This window comes from Peromyscus maniculatus, chromosome 15, assembly GCF_049852395.1.
Source record: "Peromyscus maniculatus bairdii isolate BWxNUB_F1_BW_parent chromosome 15, HU_Pman_BW_mat_3.1, whole genome shotgun sequence".
Lineage (NCBI taxonomy): Eukaryota > Metazoa > Chordata > Mammalia > Rodentia > Cricetidae > Peromyscus > Peromyscus maniculatus.
The window spans coordinates 9,829,293-9,845,230 of record NC_134866.1 but is presented as its reverse complement, the minus strand read 5'-3'; the positions used below and the strand labels follow the sequence as shown (position 1 = coordinate 9,845,230).

General features: G+C 39.1%; 1 protein-coding gene across 6 annotated transcripts in view; it reads left to right on the top strand.

Annotated features, from left to right (window-relative positions):
* The window catches only part of Ctnnd2 (catenin delta 2), an 881,165-nt gene that overhangs the window by 270,948 nt on the left and 594,279 nt on the right, over positions 1-15,938 (top strand). Inside the window, exon 1 of one of the 6 annotated variants that reach the window (XM_076551696.1) lies at positions 14,692-14,888. The exons of 4 other annotated variants lie outside the window; for them this stretch is intronic. The gene's annotated coding sequence lies outside the window, so the exon portion shown is untranslated. One more of the 6 variants, XM_076551695.1, reaches the window with a different exon arrangement.

Genomic DNA, 15,938 nt, shown 5'->3' with positions numbered 1-15,938 from the left:
GAATTAAATATTTCCAATTAAATCTAATAAAATAATTTAAATAAATTTAAAATAATTAGAGATTTTCAAACAGGTCACATTAATTTTTTTATTATTAAGGAATTTTAATTATTAAAGAAAATTCTGTTCATTTTACATACCAACCACAGATCATACTCTCCTCCCTCCTCTTGCCCCCAGCCTTCCCTCCCCAAATCACCCCCCATTTCTACCTCCTCCAAGGCAAGGTCTCCCATGGGGAGTCAGCAGAGCCTGGTACATTCAGCTGAGGCAGGTCCAATCCCCTCTTCCCTACAGCAAGGCTGCACAAAGTGTCCCACCATAGGCACTGGGCTCTAAAAAACCATGGGAGTTCCTCAGCATTGGTCCAGTTTACGAGTTTCCACTAGTTTGGCTGGCTGTTTCTGTATGTTTTTCCATCAAGATCACGTTAAAATTTAACATCTAAATTTCATTTCTAATAACCTGAATTAAATCTATTTCAGTTATTGACATGATTTTTTAGGAAAAAAATTTCCACAAAAATAAAATTCTTACAAAATAATATACTATTCATGGTCTACAGTAGTAAAGACATCACCCCATCATCGGTACAGAATAGCATGGGCAACAAACATCATTTTAATTACTTCATATGTGTAAAAGTGGCTCTCATGCTGTCATGGAAAAAAAGAAACCACTTGCCAAACTACTTTTCTACACTTATCAATTATCTGTTTGTCAATATTATGAATACATGAGACGTGATCTTCTACGTTCTGACATGTACATATGAGAGCACAGTATCACATCTCCTTTAGTTACACTTCAGTATCAGAGATGAGTTGCTTTAGCATGTGTCTATGTCTGTGTGGCAGAGTATGAAAACAGTCGTCATTGGGCAGAGGATTCTTTGTGTTTTGTTACCTTGATCCAGGCTGCATCTTTGGGCTTCCAGTGGCATCATCAAACAAGCGCTGTCATATCTCTTTGCAGCATCTGCCCATGTGTTCCCCATGAATTCTTTCTCCATCAATGTTCTGGTTTCCTTTCTGTTCCTGCCTTGGCAGTTGTTGACATTTCTTTTCAGATCAAGCCTTTCATTAGCAGTGTCATTATCTGAAACTGTTCTGCTCAATAATTTTGAAATAACAGTGTCCTGCGCTAGTACTCATTTTAAAAGATTTGTTCATTTGTTGGCATATTTTTCTATTTCGGAAAAACAAAGCACAAGACATTAAATATGTGTATAGAAAAATTTCAGTACATATTATACAAAAGCTATTTTTAGCTATATTGTCTCTCAATTATTATTTCTTACTTAGGAGTTATTGAGTACTTTTCATAAACTGAATGAGCCACATAAAATATTAACATTCATATATATATATATATATATATATATATGTGTGTGTGTGTGTGTGTGTGTGTGTGTGTGTGTGTGTGTGTGTGTGTTTAAACCCCTCCCTTTATGCTGTACATAATAAAAATGCTCAGGTTTCTGGTTGTCCCATAGTAGCATATATATATGTCTATAATATTAATGATGACTACCTCATTGACTTTCTTGGGTAGCCAGCAATATCACCTGAGGAAACTTGAGTACGTGTTCCAATCATTTATCATTTCAGCCCAGACCTGTTGTTATGGTTGTACTTTAGAGGCAAAAAAAAAAAAAAAAAAAAAAAAAAACCTCAGTATTTGAGACTTTCCAAAAGTAGTTACAATTGATTCATATCAAATCAAATTCTTACCTGGAATTCCTCAGTATGTAACTGAAGTATCACCTGGATTTAAAAAAAAAAAAAAGAATGCCATCAAAATAGCACATGGATCTTCTACCTGCTTCTACCTGTAGGTTCTCAGGCAACTCTCAAGAAGTTAGATGACTGAGGCCATGTTGTATGTCTCATCACTGAATTCAAATAATGTGTTGGTCAATATTATGACCACATAAAACGTTTTGACTCAGGTTCCTTTTTGTCATACACCAGCACAAGTATCACATGATTTTCCATTAGACTTTAATTTCAGCGATGGAATGATGTAAGGCATGTCTGTGTTTATTTTAGGATTACATGCCTAAAATCCCAAATGGAAAAGTCTAGTTGCCCTGAAAGTTACAGAATTGAAATCTGGGCCGCTAAGGGAGCCTTGAATGAATGTTTAAAAAGCAGGTGAATTCCTGAGTGGATGTGTGTTGTTGATACATGAGGACATGGTCATGTGCCTCAGACCCATAGGAAATTGGCAAAGTCTTGCTCCCTGAGTCAGGCTTAGAAGGGTGGCAAACCTTCCTGTGGTCTGAGTGTAAATACTGACAGTGTGTGCAAAAACTAGCAGCTACCGCCTTCCCTTTCCAGATGTTTACAGACTGAGACTTTTGGACTAAGAGACCACCTACCAACATCTAGCTAAGTCTGCCTCCTGCCCTCTGCATAACAAACATGCTCAAGTTCTGGATGTTTCATAGGAGGTGCGCTCCATCAGAGCATGTGTGGCTGTGCTGACCCTAGTCTTTCTGAACTTGCGTGTGTCTCTGTATTTGTCTTTTCTTCATCCTCTGGCTGTTCTGAGCCAGGTCAAGTTGTGCTGGACATGGTAGCATCCTCAGGTACATCTTACCTTTGACCCCCATTGATCTCATAGATGAATAGAGGCCCTGAGTTTTGTATAGACTTTAGGAGTTGGCAAAAGTAAAGGAAAAAAAAAAGACAAAACAAACATTTATTTCTTTGGTCAGCATGGATGTAGTACTTTGAGAAAGTGAAACACGTGGCACAAATACTGTTGGTATCTTAACAATTTCTTAACAAATCTTAACAAAATCTTAACAAATTAATGAAAATCCTCCAATAATTTCATTAAATTGGAATGCATCGGGCTGGTGAAATGGCTTGATGGATAAGGGCACTTGTCATTAAACCTGATGATCTGAGTTCAATCGCTGAATTAACATGACAGAAGGGGAAGAATCCACAAGTTCACCGCAGCTTACTCTGCCTCTCTCCACCACACAGTGCACATACACATCACAAATAAGTGCATCTAAAAAAAGAGTAAAAAGTCATAAATCTTGTTGCAGTGTTAAAAATCAGTAACTATAGAAGTATCATAAAAGATCTATTAGAGGTAAAATATCTGCTGACGATGACATTTTCTTCCAATTTTGTAGAAACTGTAGCATCTGACTTGCAAGACAGACTGACCTGTATATTTTTGTTGTAGTATATACTTCCTTTTGTTGGTTTTTTTTTGAGCAAGTCATTAACAGATACTAATGAAAATGTTCAGTAACGGTGCCTACTTTTGATTGCGTCCCATACTTTTCATGTGCATTAACATGCTGATGTTTCAGCTCTTCACCCTCAGTCCTGTTATTAATAGACCAAGTGGTACACACAGCCTCTTTCTTCAATTTGCAAACCATTCCACAGGAGGCTTATTGAAAGGGAAGGGGAGATATGTTTCCTTTTTTAAAGGAAGTATACGTGCACCATTCAAATGTAGTCATATACAGGAGTTTAAATTTGGAGGTGCGTTATGGACTTTCGCTGTGTCTAAAACTGAGGAAATCATGTTTGATGAGGAATTGCTTAGTGGATAGATTGGAAGGGAGACAGCCACAGCTTTTCCTGCCAGGGGAACCTGGCTGATGTTGATGGAACTGGAGGCTCTCACCAGAACTGTGTTGTTTTCAGAGCAAAGGGGGGTGCTGAGCCCTCAGCATTATGCAGACATTTTAAGAGCATAATGCAATACATCTGAGGTGTGACTCTGAGGAGACAGACTGAAAGCTTCAGAAGTGAACACTGGTCACTAATGGGTAAGAACTCTGAGCGGCTAAAATTCAAAAATCGCTTCTACCACTTAAAGTCTGTGTGATGTGGGAAAATTATTTAATCGCAGAATCTGTTTCTTCACTGGTGAAATGAGATCATAACCCACTTCACTGGGATGTGTGCATACAATGTGGAAATTCCCATCATATGCCTAAGCTGTTGTTTTGATGTAACTCAAATGTAGCTGTTTCCCACCTTGTGAACAGGTGTGGACAAATGCACTTTCAGTAGTAGAGCAAACAAGTTACCCTTGATATCCAGGAAAGTTACCTAAAGTAGAATACTGACAATTCTGAGTATCATTATTCCTTAGATATTTGGGGGGGAGGGGTCCAGGATGTTCATTAGTAAATAGCTCACCTTCTAGACTGGGGCCTGATTATTATAAATTCAGACCAAGAGTTGAAAGACCTAGCATGGACAAACAGAGCTAAATGAGCCTTGATTTTTCATTCAGTACTTGTGTGAGAGTAGTTCTGAAATGTCAAGGAGTCACTCCATTCTTAGTGCACCGAAGATATGAAGGGACAGACTTCAGTAGTTAGTAGCTTTACAGAACTGTGAGTGAATCCAAGTGGATTCTTACTAATTGGTATTAATTCTACAACCAGCTTAAGTTATGGCATACAGTTATGGCTCCTGGTGTCATAGACTTGTATGAAAATTTCAGGAATGAAGAAAGATGCGATCATAGTCTCACAGAAAAGGCTTCAAAATTCACAAAGGATAACGTAAAAGATAATCAACAAATGGCAAGGTTCTGCTCCCGCTGTGAGTCATGTTAAAGTAGTTTAGAGTGCTACCACATTGTGAGCAAATTTCTCCATGTGTGTTAGGGTGCGGGGTGGGTTCTGTTTACCAATGGTGCAAGTTCAGGCCATAAATTGACACGGATATCTTCCACAATTTTTTTTCCACTTTGTGTGTGTGTGTGTGTGTGTGTGTGTGTGTGTGTGTGAGGGTCTCTCATAGCACCCAAAGCTTACTGATTAGCCACACTGTCTATCGTACATGCTAATGAAATCCCCCTCTCTCTGTGTGTCCTCAAGCAGTGGGGTCACAGATGTTTGCCTCTATGCCCTACTTTTGTGTAGAAGCTAAGGAGTGCCTCTATAACGGCTTTATTAAATATCATTTCATTACATAAAATCTCGTCTCATGAACACTCATGTCTTCATGCTTGCATAGCGAGCACAGCCCCCACTGACTCATAGCCCCACTCTGAAATTGTTTGATTCCAGATTAGTTTGATCTTGTTGAATCAAGTACCCTAAAGTACCCTGCACATAACTAATCCTACTGTAAGACCCAGAATGTACTTATAGGTTGATCTAAGCTATCTGAGAAGAAATATAACGAACAATATAAGTCATGGAGGATTGATAGTTGTAGCATGAATCTTAAAGAGTCTTATTAATAAAAATCAAACCTGAATCCAGGTATTGGGGTGAATGCTGCAAGATCAGAGAGACAGAACAAGCCACCTCACCTTGCCAATTCCTCATCTGATCTTGTTTCCTCAGACTGGAAGCCTCTGAGTCCTCATCCAGAATGAATCTCAGCTGAAATGCTGCTAAGAACTGATAAGCTTAACCAGCCAAATGCTAGTTTCTGGTCTTCACGCCTTATATATCTTTCTGCTTTCTGCTTTCTGCCATCACTCCCTGGGATTAAAGGCTCGCTTTCTGGGATTAAAGGCATGTGTCACCATGCCTGGCTGTTTCCAATGTGGCCTTGAACTCACAGAGATCCAGAGGGATTTCTTCCTCTGGTATGCTAGGATTAAAGGTGTGAGTGCCACCATTTTCTAGCCTCTGTATCTAGTGGCTGTTCTGTTCTCTGACCCCAGATAAGTTTATTAGGGTTCACAGTATTTTGGGGAATACAATACTACCACATTTCCCCTTTTTTGTCTAAAATTGAAAAAAGCTTGTAACTAATATAAGAAAAACTATATCCAATAAGTATATACAATATATATAGTCAAGAATTACATTAACAATGTCTAGTCCACTAACATTTGACAGATTCAGACAAAATCCTCCATTTTATATATATTAACAATGGCCAGTCCAGTAACATTTGATAAACTCAGACAAAAAAATTTCATTACATATCCTATGTAAAACAAGTAGTTCCTTTTTAAAAGTAGATTCAATAATCTCCCTTTTATCTTATCATATCCATATTCTCTCTTTTTTCTTTTCATAATACATTCAGTAGTCTACCTTTTGTCATTTTTATATCTTCCCCTTTTTCTTCAGTGTAGATTCAGTGATCTACCCATTTATCCTATTATTTATCTTTTTTTCTCAGAGTAGAGTCATTGATCTACCTCATATCTATATTCTCTTTTTACTTTAAAAAAAAAACTCAGAATCTAATCTCCTTGTTCAGCTTTTTTCCTGACCATTAACAATTAACAACTTGTAACCAACCATCATAAATAATGACAATATCCATAACTCATTAAACAACCAAAACCTCCCATCCCACCTCTTAGGAATGTGGGCATCATTTTCTTAAAATTACTTCCTGCTTTCTGGGGGTGAAGGTGTCTTTAAGGAATCCTGAAAAGAAAATTTTTGGGTTAATTGTCAAGTCCTGTATCATTTGATCATTTGTCCAGTCTCTGCATAATGAGAAAGTGCAGGGCTTGTTTCAAGTCCTTGTTCAAGTAGCCTGTCAGGCTGGATCATCTCACCTAGCCATCTCAAAATTGTCCTTAGTAGTTTGTAGTCCAAGTTGATCTTTTGGTGGTGTGAATCATCTTAATGGCTTTACCATAGTCCATGTGGAGTCATCTTTGTGGGGTCCCATCATCCTTTGGAAGATTTTAAAGTTGCTGTTAGGTGTGTTCATGGTTCCCTGCAGACATTTTTTTTTTTGTGCCTCCTCTGTGGTTTAGAGCAATCACAGTCTGATAAATGTCTGTCTCTCAGAAGCATGAACGCTCTTCCCTAGAAGAGAAAATCTTCACAGCAATTTCTCCTCACCATGTGTCTTGCCAAACTTTTCCAAACTGACCTTTGTCGATGCTTTCTTGTAGCACAATGGTCCTGGCAATTATTCTCTGAACAAGCAGCAGTAAACCTTTTGTCCCAGGTAGTAGCATCAGTGAAGTCACCAACATGATGAGAAGCAGCCAGCAACTCGGAGCAGCAGCTGCTGCCTCCCTGGTCCCACTGCCACCGTTTGTGGCTGGGCACAGGCTGAAGCTTCTCCTTAGCAATCCTCCTAGGCTGGCCTCAAACTCGGGATCCTTTTGCCTCTTGCCTCCTTCAGTAAATCCAACCAGAGTGTGCCACCACAACCAACTGAAGGTAGCTCAGATCTGATCTGGGACCTGCAAGGCCATAGGCAAGCAGCTTTTTCATGAATTTGTATCACGAACGTTGGGCGCCAGAAGTAGCATGAATCTTAACAGTTCTTATTCATAAAAACAAATCTGGAGCCAGGTATTGGGGTGAATGCTGGAAGATTAGAGAAGCAGAACAAGCCACAGCTTCCTCACCACACAATTCCTCAGCTGATCCTGTTTCGTTTGATAGTGTTGGATTTTTTTTTAAAACCATGGACCATCAAACAAAAGCATAAGGAGAATAGTAAAGTCCAAGAGTTCCATGAGTACTGGTTGTAATGAGTCAACCTGGCCTTGTTTATTTCTTTACCTTAATGACTACACACTGTCACTACACTTAGCTGGCCAAGGTGCTTGGTAACTCTTTAGATCGAGGACAGAATGTCCTGGCATCTGTGTTGGAAAGTGTGATAATACTCAAGGACTGCATAACCTACAGGGAGTAATTTTACACATAGGCATATATCAATATGATTTGATATATTGAGTGGTAGTATGTTTTTAAGAGTTTATTCATACTTGTTTTAAAGTATCGTATTGGTTTCTTTCCATCTTACTGTGGGTTCTGTGTATGTGTGTCCCCGCATGCAAAAATAGTTTTCAAGTAGTCTCTTTAGCTGGGGTCTTAGCCAAGCACATTGTGTGAAGAACTTAAAATGCTTAGTCATGTGCATTTGCTTATTGGTATTCCTCTGGTGCCACGGCCAAGGGCAACAGAAGAATATGTAAATCCAACCAGAGAAACAGAACTCACTCTGTTTTGACAGGGTATTACTCATGATCACCACTTTATATAAATGTCAGAAAAAAATGTAAGAATGAAATGAGCTAAGTATGCAAAAAATTGAAACAAATGTCATTTTTAATGCTGAGAGAATAAGATGCAATTCTAAGCAAACAGATGAACTGAATTATTTCCTTCAAAGTTAATGTCTTTGTATTTTACTCTTTATACATCTGAAGTGTATATATAATCTCTTAAATATACACTTCAGATGTATAAAGAGTAAAATATAGTAGATTTTCTCCACACAGTTATAAACAAAATTTGGGCTCAGTTATACCACAAACTGTCTTCTGTAGTATAAAACTGTACTGCATTCTGCCAGTGATTCCCTATGTGTGTGTGTGTGTGTGTGTGTGTGTGTGTGTGTGTGTGTGTGTGTGTGTGTCAGAGAATGAGAAAGAGAGAGGGACATTGTAAAGGACTCCTTTACAAATGGAATCCTATAATTCTTTTATTTCTATTATTTGGTAGAAAAACATATATTAAGAGTAGATCCAGCACAGCTTGCTGTCATGTATTCAGTGGTCTAGGAACTCTAGTCTACAGGTTTTATTTTCCCCCAAAGCACAAGTCATGGATTTCATGGACTCACTATTTACAACATCAAGAATGCTGAGGGGTCAAGGAACAGCTGCCAGGACGGTCAAGTTCACATCCTGCTTGAAAAACACAATGCTCACTCCTAAGATAGTGAAATTAGTTTCATGCAAGGATGGAGAGCTACAACTAACGTTGTTTGTTAATCTGTCATTGCTGGAGCTTTACTTTGAGATAAAATGAAGGAGAGCATGTAATTTGCTTAGTGTGAGGTCCTAGATACTTTGATGGAACAAGTCGTAACCGCAACACATTTAATTAGTGAGATTTACAATTCTCTGCATTCCTCGTGACAGTATTCAAGTCTATCCCGATTGACAAATATGAGCTAGTATGTGAAGGCATGCAAATCTTGTCTCAGTAACAAGAGGCTTGCTTTTTGTCTAACAAGCTTCCTATAGTGCAGGGAGGCCAGAGACATCACTGGGGCTCGGGTTTTATCTGAGAAGGTCACTGCTAAGTCCTAGACAGAAGTCCAGCATTGTTTGCAGCTTCCTCTTTTCTCCTTTTTCCTCCCTTTGCCACCTCCTACAATCTGTTTTGGCCATGGACATTAGCAATGACTGCAGGCCTACATATGAGAAGCTGAGCTAGCTCCCAAACTGTTACTCCTTGCAATTGGTTAATGGCTACAACCTCCCCCTGCTGGAGCTTCTCCGGGGCCCTTGGAAGGCCAGCTCGGTAATTTGACTGTCCATCATGTATCAGTTTATAACTTAGACTTTGGAAGAATAATGGATAGAATTATAGACTCTCATAGTGGATTGCTTATTCTAACAAAAATGAAAAGACAAAATTTCTGGAAAGATGTGGGTTAGGAAAAGACTCATGGAAATATCAAAAATCATATAAAATAGTAAATTTACACACTGATGTGACACCTAACTGCAAATTGCGACAAAGCCACCTGTTTATAATATCAGAGCCTTTGGTGTCAGTATTACTTCTCTTCCCACTCTGAATTTACAATTAGAAGATAAAACCAAGTCATCAAATATAACTTCGTTTCTGTCATGGTATGAGAAGGCCACAGTATACCAAATTATTTTTTAAATGAATGATCCTATATTACATGGCGATTCCTCTTCCTCTGATTTTAGTTTTTAAAAGCTATAATCATTTTCTTTTCAGTGATATTGCTAAAAAAAAATCTCTGAGGTTAAAATGTTTGGGTTGTTTTTATAATCATGAAGATTTAGTAGCTAAATAATGTTCCAGTTTCAAATGCACATTTCTTTTATAGCCTCAAAAAAATCTAGCATTGAAAGTAATTTAGGACTTATAATTTTAGTGGGATATGGTTTAGTTTTTAGTACTTGATACCAAAATGGGTATAACATCATTTCTCAATCAACTGGTGTTTATGGGATGCTTGTTATTAATTTTAACTGTTAAAAATATATCTTGTATCACCTGCAAATTTCTAGAAATACCTCGTAATTAGCATGATTAACTCATCTTGTATGTATAAAAATGATATTAGCATATATTAATTGTTCATAGTGATGAGTTTAATGAAGATATTTTCATTCAAGTTTATCATGTACGTTGACTATATTCAGTCATGAATTATGTTCTCATCCTCCCTCCCCTGGGACTTTATTTCTATGTGCAATACACAAATATAAAAGTTATTAAGTCATCAAGAGCAGCTCACTATCATTTGTGTCGACTCAGTCTTAATGTCATATGTGGTTTCTGGTGATGTGTGTTCTTTGAGTAGTAATCCATTGGGCACATGTGTCCCTCTGTATCTATTCTAGTTATGAGACACAAAAGTACTACAGCATACAGACTGTTGGAAGCATCACAGTAAGAGAGTTCTGGTGTGCTGATATGCACGTTAGAGGCTGTCATTTCCCCCCCTAATTTATCAAATTTAATTAATGGTTACATATTTTATGTCTTTAAATTTAATGTAGAGAAACATCAAGACACAAATTAAGGTTGTTCCTGTTTTCCATGGCTTAAGCCATTGTTTTGTTGTTATCAAATCGAGGGAATCCTCTGTTCTCCTAGTTTTCCAGGGTTACTATGTCTTCCTTTGTTCTGACGCCTGCGGTTCGAACCCAAGACCCCATGCTGCATACTGAGTGGGGGCTGTGCCACAGAACTGTGTCTCCAGCTCCTAAAAGTTTCTGTTCTTTTGTTTTTAGACTACAAGTTTTATTGAATTTGTCACAAAGAAATATTAACTTACATGTGTTAGGATTTACCTTAAACCATTTTTTTTTTTAATACGGCCTCACAAGTTTGAATTCATTCTACTCCAATTCTGTGAACGCTAAAAAAGAACCAAGTACCAAAATAGTGGTGGGAGTATAAAATTCTATTTGCCATCATGCTAGGATATGCCGAATCCAGGCATTTCTTTCCTGATAACATAAAAATGCATATTTATTTACAAAGGGGGAAGGAGGGGACAAGGACAGTGTACTGGGAGGAGGGGCTTAGATTCCTAAGTGGAATCTTCAACTGGAATGCCACGTTATAAAGACATTAAGAGAGGGGCACAAGGGACAGGAAACCTCAGTTCAAACTCCTGTGAGACAAAATACTGTTGGGGGTTAGGACTGGAGTTGAGGGTGACACAGAGCTGCAGCGTTAGTTGACAGCCACTTCCCTAGTACTGTGCATCATACCCTTCCTTTCTAAATCTGCTGTTAGGGACATCTGTAGCTGGAGTTTTCTCCAGCCCTGCCTGGACCACCATCAGGACAAATCTCTCTCACCCGCCAGTCCTGCAGCCACTCAGACCCAATCGAGTAAAACACACAGAGACTTATATTGCTTACAAACTGTATGGCCGTGGCTCAGGCTTCTTGTTATCTAGTTCTTACATCTTAAATTAACCCATTTCTATAAATCTATACCTTGCCACATGGCTTGTGGCTCACCAGTATCTTACATGTTGGTACTCATGGCGGCGGCTGGCAGCGTCTCTTGACTCAGCCTTCCTGTTCCCAGAATTCTATTCTCTGCTTGTTCCACCTACACTTCCTGCCTGGCTACTGGCCAATCAGTATTTTATTTATACAGAGCGATATCCACAGCAGACATGAGTTCAGATAAATTTTCCATAATGCAGATAATATACCAAAAGGTTTAAATATAACTATGTTGATGCTATAAATTTAAAAAGTAGAAATATGTCAGAAGGAGGAGAAAGAGACGCAACAATGTACAAAAGGTCCAGAAATTATAACTGCAGAGCAAAAATCATTGCTTCCAAGTCCTGTAAGAGAGGGTTAACTCTGTTCTTTTTTTCAACCTAACAGAACTTAAAATTGTGAAAACCAAAATTCAAAGTAAATGTAAGACAAGGTATGAAAAGACTATCTGAACTCATGGAAAATAGAACAGTAGAAAAAGTAATAAACCCTTTGTCTAAGTGAAATCGTCTCAGAAGCATCAAGAGAAACAACAAATAATGGAGAAGCAGGGAAAAACAAAGCAGGAAAAAGAAAAATACTGAAAAGCAACCAAAAGGAAGGGAACAGATGCAGAAGGTCGATCAACTCTTACAACATTCCTTACCTGGACTTCTTGTTTACAGACAGAAAATAGCCCAGCTTTCCACATCTTTTCTGCAGTGTTCAGTGTTGGAAGACATCAGGATGATTCCCTTAGAATCACTTGGAAGGAAAAGCTCTAGATTTACAGTGCATACTTTTGAGTCCCATACCTGGCAAACTGGGCAGGATCCCAGGAACACTTGAACACAGAGTCATAGTACACCTGCCGTTGGGGGACTCTTCCCTTCTGGGATTATGTAATGGGCATTTGCACTCCTTGCAGGCAAGAGAAAACCATCTCCGATGGGTATTAACAGAGAACAGATTCACATGTGGACCATTTTTTGCAAAACTTTCTTGAAAACAGTACAATATAAGTCGAGTTAAATTGAGATGAGAAATTTAGATTTACACATGCAATTCTGTTAAAACACTATTGAAATTAGAGTGCAGAATGTTTGGTCCAGAACTGCAATATAATGTATGGAATTTGATACTGGTGACTTTTGTTACTGTTTTGGTGGCTTTGGAGCATGGTTAAATTCAGTACCCTGATGGCTAGGAATGAGTTCTTCAACTGATTTAGCTTCCAGCCTTGAATATGTGTGCATATGTATGTCTGTGTGCAGTCACAGGTATGCACTCATGATTGTAGAACCCTCAGGAAAACCTGTGCTGTGTGTTTTCAGGTACTGTTGCTTGTTTTACTTTTTCTTTGAGACAGAGTTTCCTATCGGTGTGAAACTCACTAACTAAACTAGGCTGCCTGCCAACAAGCCCAGGGTTTGACTTGTCATCACCTTCCCAAAACAGGGATTTAACATGCCTGGCTTTTAAAAACCTGGTTCTTGGGCTTAAACTTGTATCTTTGATCTTGCTAGGTGTTTATTTTACTGAGCTATTCCCACAACCTTGAATTTTTATGTGCATGTGTGTTGCATGTATGTGATGTGCACATATGATGTTTGTGGTGTGTGTGTGTGTGTGTGTGTGTGAGAGAGAGAGAGAGAGAGAGAGAGAGAGAGAGAGAGAGAGAGAGGGCACATAGGTGCTCAGCTCATATGTAGATGTCAGAAAATGGCCTTCAGTGTTAACCCTTGCCTCCCACCTTGTTTGAGACAGGCTCTCTTTATTTTTTGCGGCTGCTCTCTGAACATCAGGATAGCTTGCCTGTAAATTTTCAGAAACTCGCCTACCTTCGCCTTCCATGACTGGGATTATTCCTGGATTACAGGCACATGCTACCCGCTTCACTTGATTTAATATGGCCTCTGGGAATACGACGCCCTGCTTTTACAAGCCTGTTACCCACCAAACAATCTCTTAAACTTTGACGTTTTAATAGGCTTGCACTGTTTTAAAAATCAACAGTTTCATTTTATGAGGCTGCCATGTGTTGTGGGTTGAGCAAGAATGGCCTCTGTAGGTTGTTTGAATACTTGGTCCCCCATTGGTAGAGCTGTTTGGGAAGGATGAGGAGGTGTGGTCTTGTCGGAGGAGGGGTGTCACTGGGGGAAGGCCTTGAGGTCTCAATAGCCTCTGCCATTCCCAGTTGACTCTCTGTTTGAGGTTGTGTCTCAAGACATGAATTCTCAGCTACTACGCCAGCACCATGCCTGCCTGTCTGTTGCCATGTTCCCTGCCATGATGGCCATGGACACTAACCCCTGAAACCATGAGCCCCAAATTAAATGCTTTCTTTTATAACTAGCCTTGGCCATAGTGTCTTTTCGCCGCAATAGGAAAATATCCAAAATAACACAAGTGCTTGTGTGAACCAGCCTCAAATTGAGTATCTGTAAGATGGGTACTGGTAATGTTTCTTTTATGCCCCAACCAACATTGTCCTGACAGCTTATAGTTGTCAACAGTTGTAGAATTGAAGCAGGTACCTCCGGAGATTCACAGCAGCCACATTACATAGGGATGCAATCTGAGTTTCAAGTAACTTTCTTTGGCTCGTCTAGTTATAATGTTGACCTGCTATTAATTTGGTCCACAGTTCAATTAAAAATGTTTTAAAGCTGCAGCATTTGTTTTAGGCTAAAATGGAGAGACTATCTAGGGTGGTTGAAAGATTATATCAGTATATAAAATTTAGCCCCAAATTCAACATCTAGACAGGTCTCTTTTCTGTGCATCTGGTGAGTGCCTAAGATTTTTGCCTCATTTTATTCTTTTGAATCTCAACCTCATTTCAAAATGAAAAATAATAAGAATAAGCACTTGCTTATCCAGCAACTGTCCATCTTTGAAGCCAACACTGTGTTGGCTATAATATGAAGTTGGTACAATCCTGTTTTTTTATTCACCCAGGAGTCAACAGCCAGAATTGGTCTGGGAATCTTATTTTATGATCTCTGCTTTTAGAAAAAATGGGTTGATGCTGTTTGTGTTTGTTCTGTCTCTTCAGATTGAGATAAGGATAGCTAAGAACCCAGGTACAAATCTGGGGCAAAGGAAAGGAAGATTAGAAAACTAGAATTTGCTAGGCTGGCTAGTGGGAGGGTCCTTTTGTGATGAAATGTTGCATAAATAATGCCGGTGGGGGTCTAAATTCACTGTTGCCATGGAGACCTTTGTGCCTGGCTGAACTCTATTCTTCCCTCTTTTAAGACAGCCACCACTAGGCTTGCGCTATCTGGTGCATCTTGCTTTGCTTTCTCTTAACACTGCTTGCTAGTGGAAGAAGAAATTAAAGTGTGGAAATCCGACATCCTGACTTTCCCAGGACTGCTATTCTCTGCCTTCTTGGACTTTGAGCCCCTTTGCTTGCTTTTAGCCTTCTTTCCAGGAGGGAGGAGCAGGTGGGTGGAAAGCCTGAAGCAGCCAGCTCTGTGCCTGGGGAAGGAGGGCGTTGTAACCCTTCTTCATCTTTAGGACTGGTGGACTTTCCTGCCTGGACCACTGTGTTCAAGTTTGTAAGGACCCTTTACTTCCAAAGGTCCAGCAAAGGTAAAAGAAACAAAATAAAAACTAACCTTATTTGGCTTTCCGACACTTTATTGTGTTGTGTTTGTGACGCTTTTCAAGTTTTGTAGCTGGGGGCTTAGAGTTATATTTAGATTATAAAAATTTGTTCCTGACCTCACAATTGTTGGTTTGTTCAGTGTACAAACGCTGAACTTGGGAGAGCCAAGTAAGGGGACTGAAAAGAAAGGGATTGTGAGGTCTACCGCTTCAAGTTCCATCTCCACTAACCATCGTGTCTGTTCAGTGATCGTTGTTTTTAGGAAAACTTGGTCTGTTCTAGATGCATGCTTTTGATTTCATGAAAGTTATAGTTATTCATGTCAAAAGTCATAATTTGTCAAGAAGTGTGGTTTTATTTCAGAACTTTAAAAAAATTTTCCTTAAGTGAATAAGCTGGGAAGAAAATATCCATAGAGAATAAAGACATGAAAATCAGCTGGTGGTGTAACTACGTGAAGTAAAGACAAGAACCCAGTACAGTGGGTTACTTGTTGCTTGGCGCTCCCTTTCTTGCAGTGATTGCTTGGTTCTCAACAGCGAGTTTTACATTAGAACCAGAATGCAATAATTATACGTTGTGGTTATGGTAAATGGTGCAGGTGTAAATGGGATACATGCATCCCATAATTGTAGAAAGCCGTTATCATGCCAATGTCTTTACCTTTCTTTGATTCAGATATTTCATTGAGAGAATCATTGCCCCAAACTGACAGTGGCTTAATCTGGCCAGTCATTGTGGTTAAGAAAGTTTCTGAGATACTTAACAGGCTGTTGACGCTAACTGAGGGCAGACAGGCAATGTGAAGGTAATCACCATGGTGACTGCCTGTGGGAACCGGACATGAGATTGTCATATCTGCAGCATATGTGTATATTATAGAATT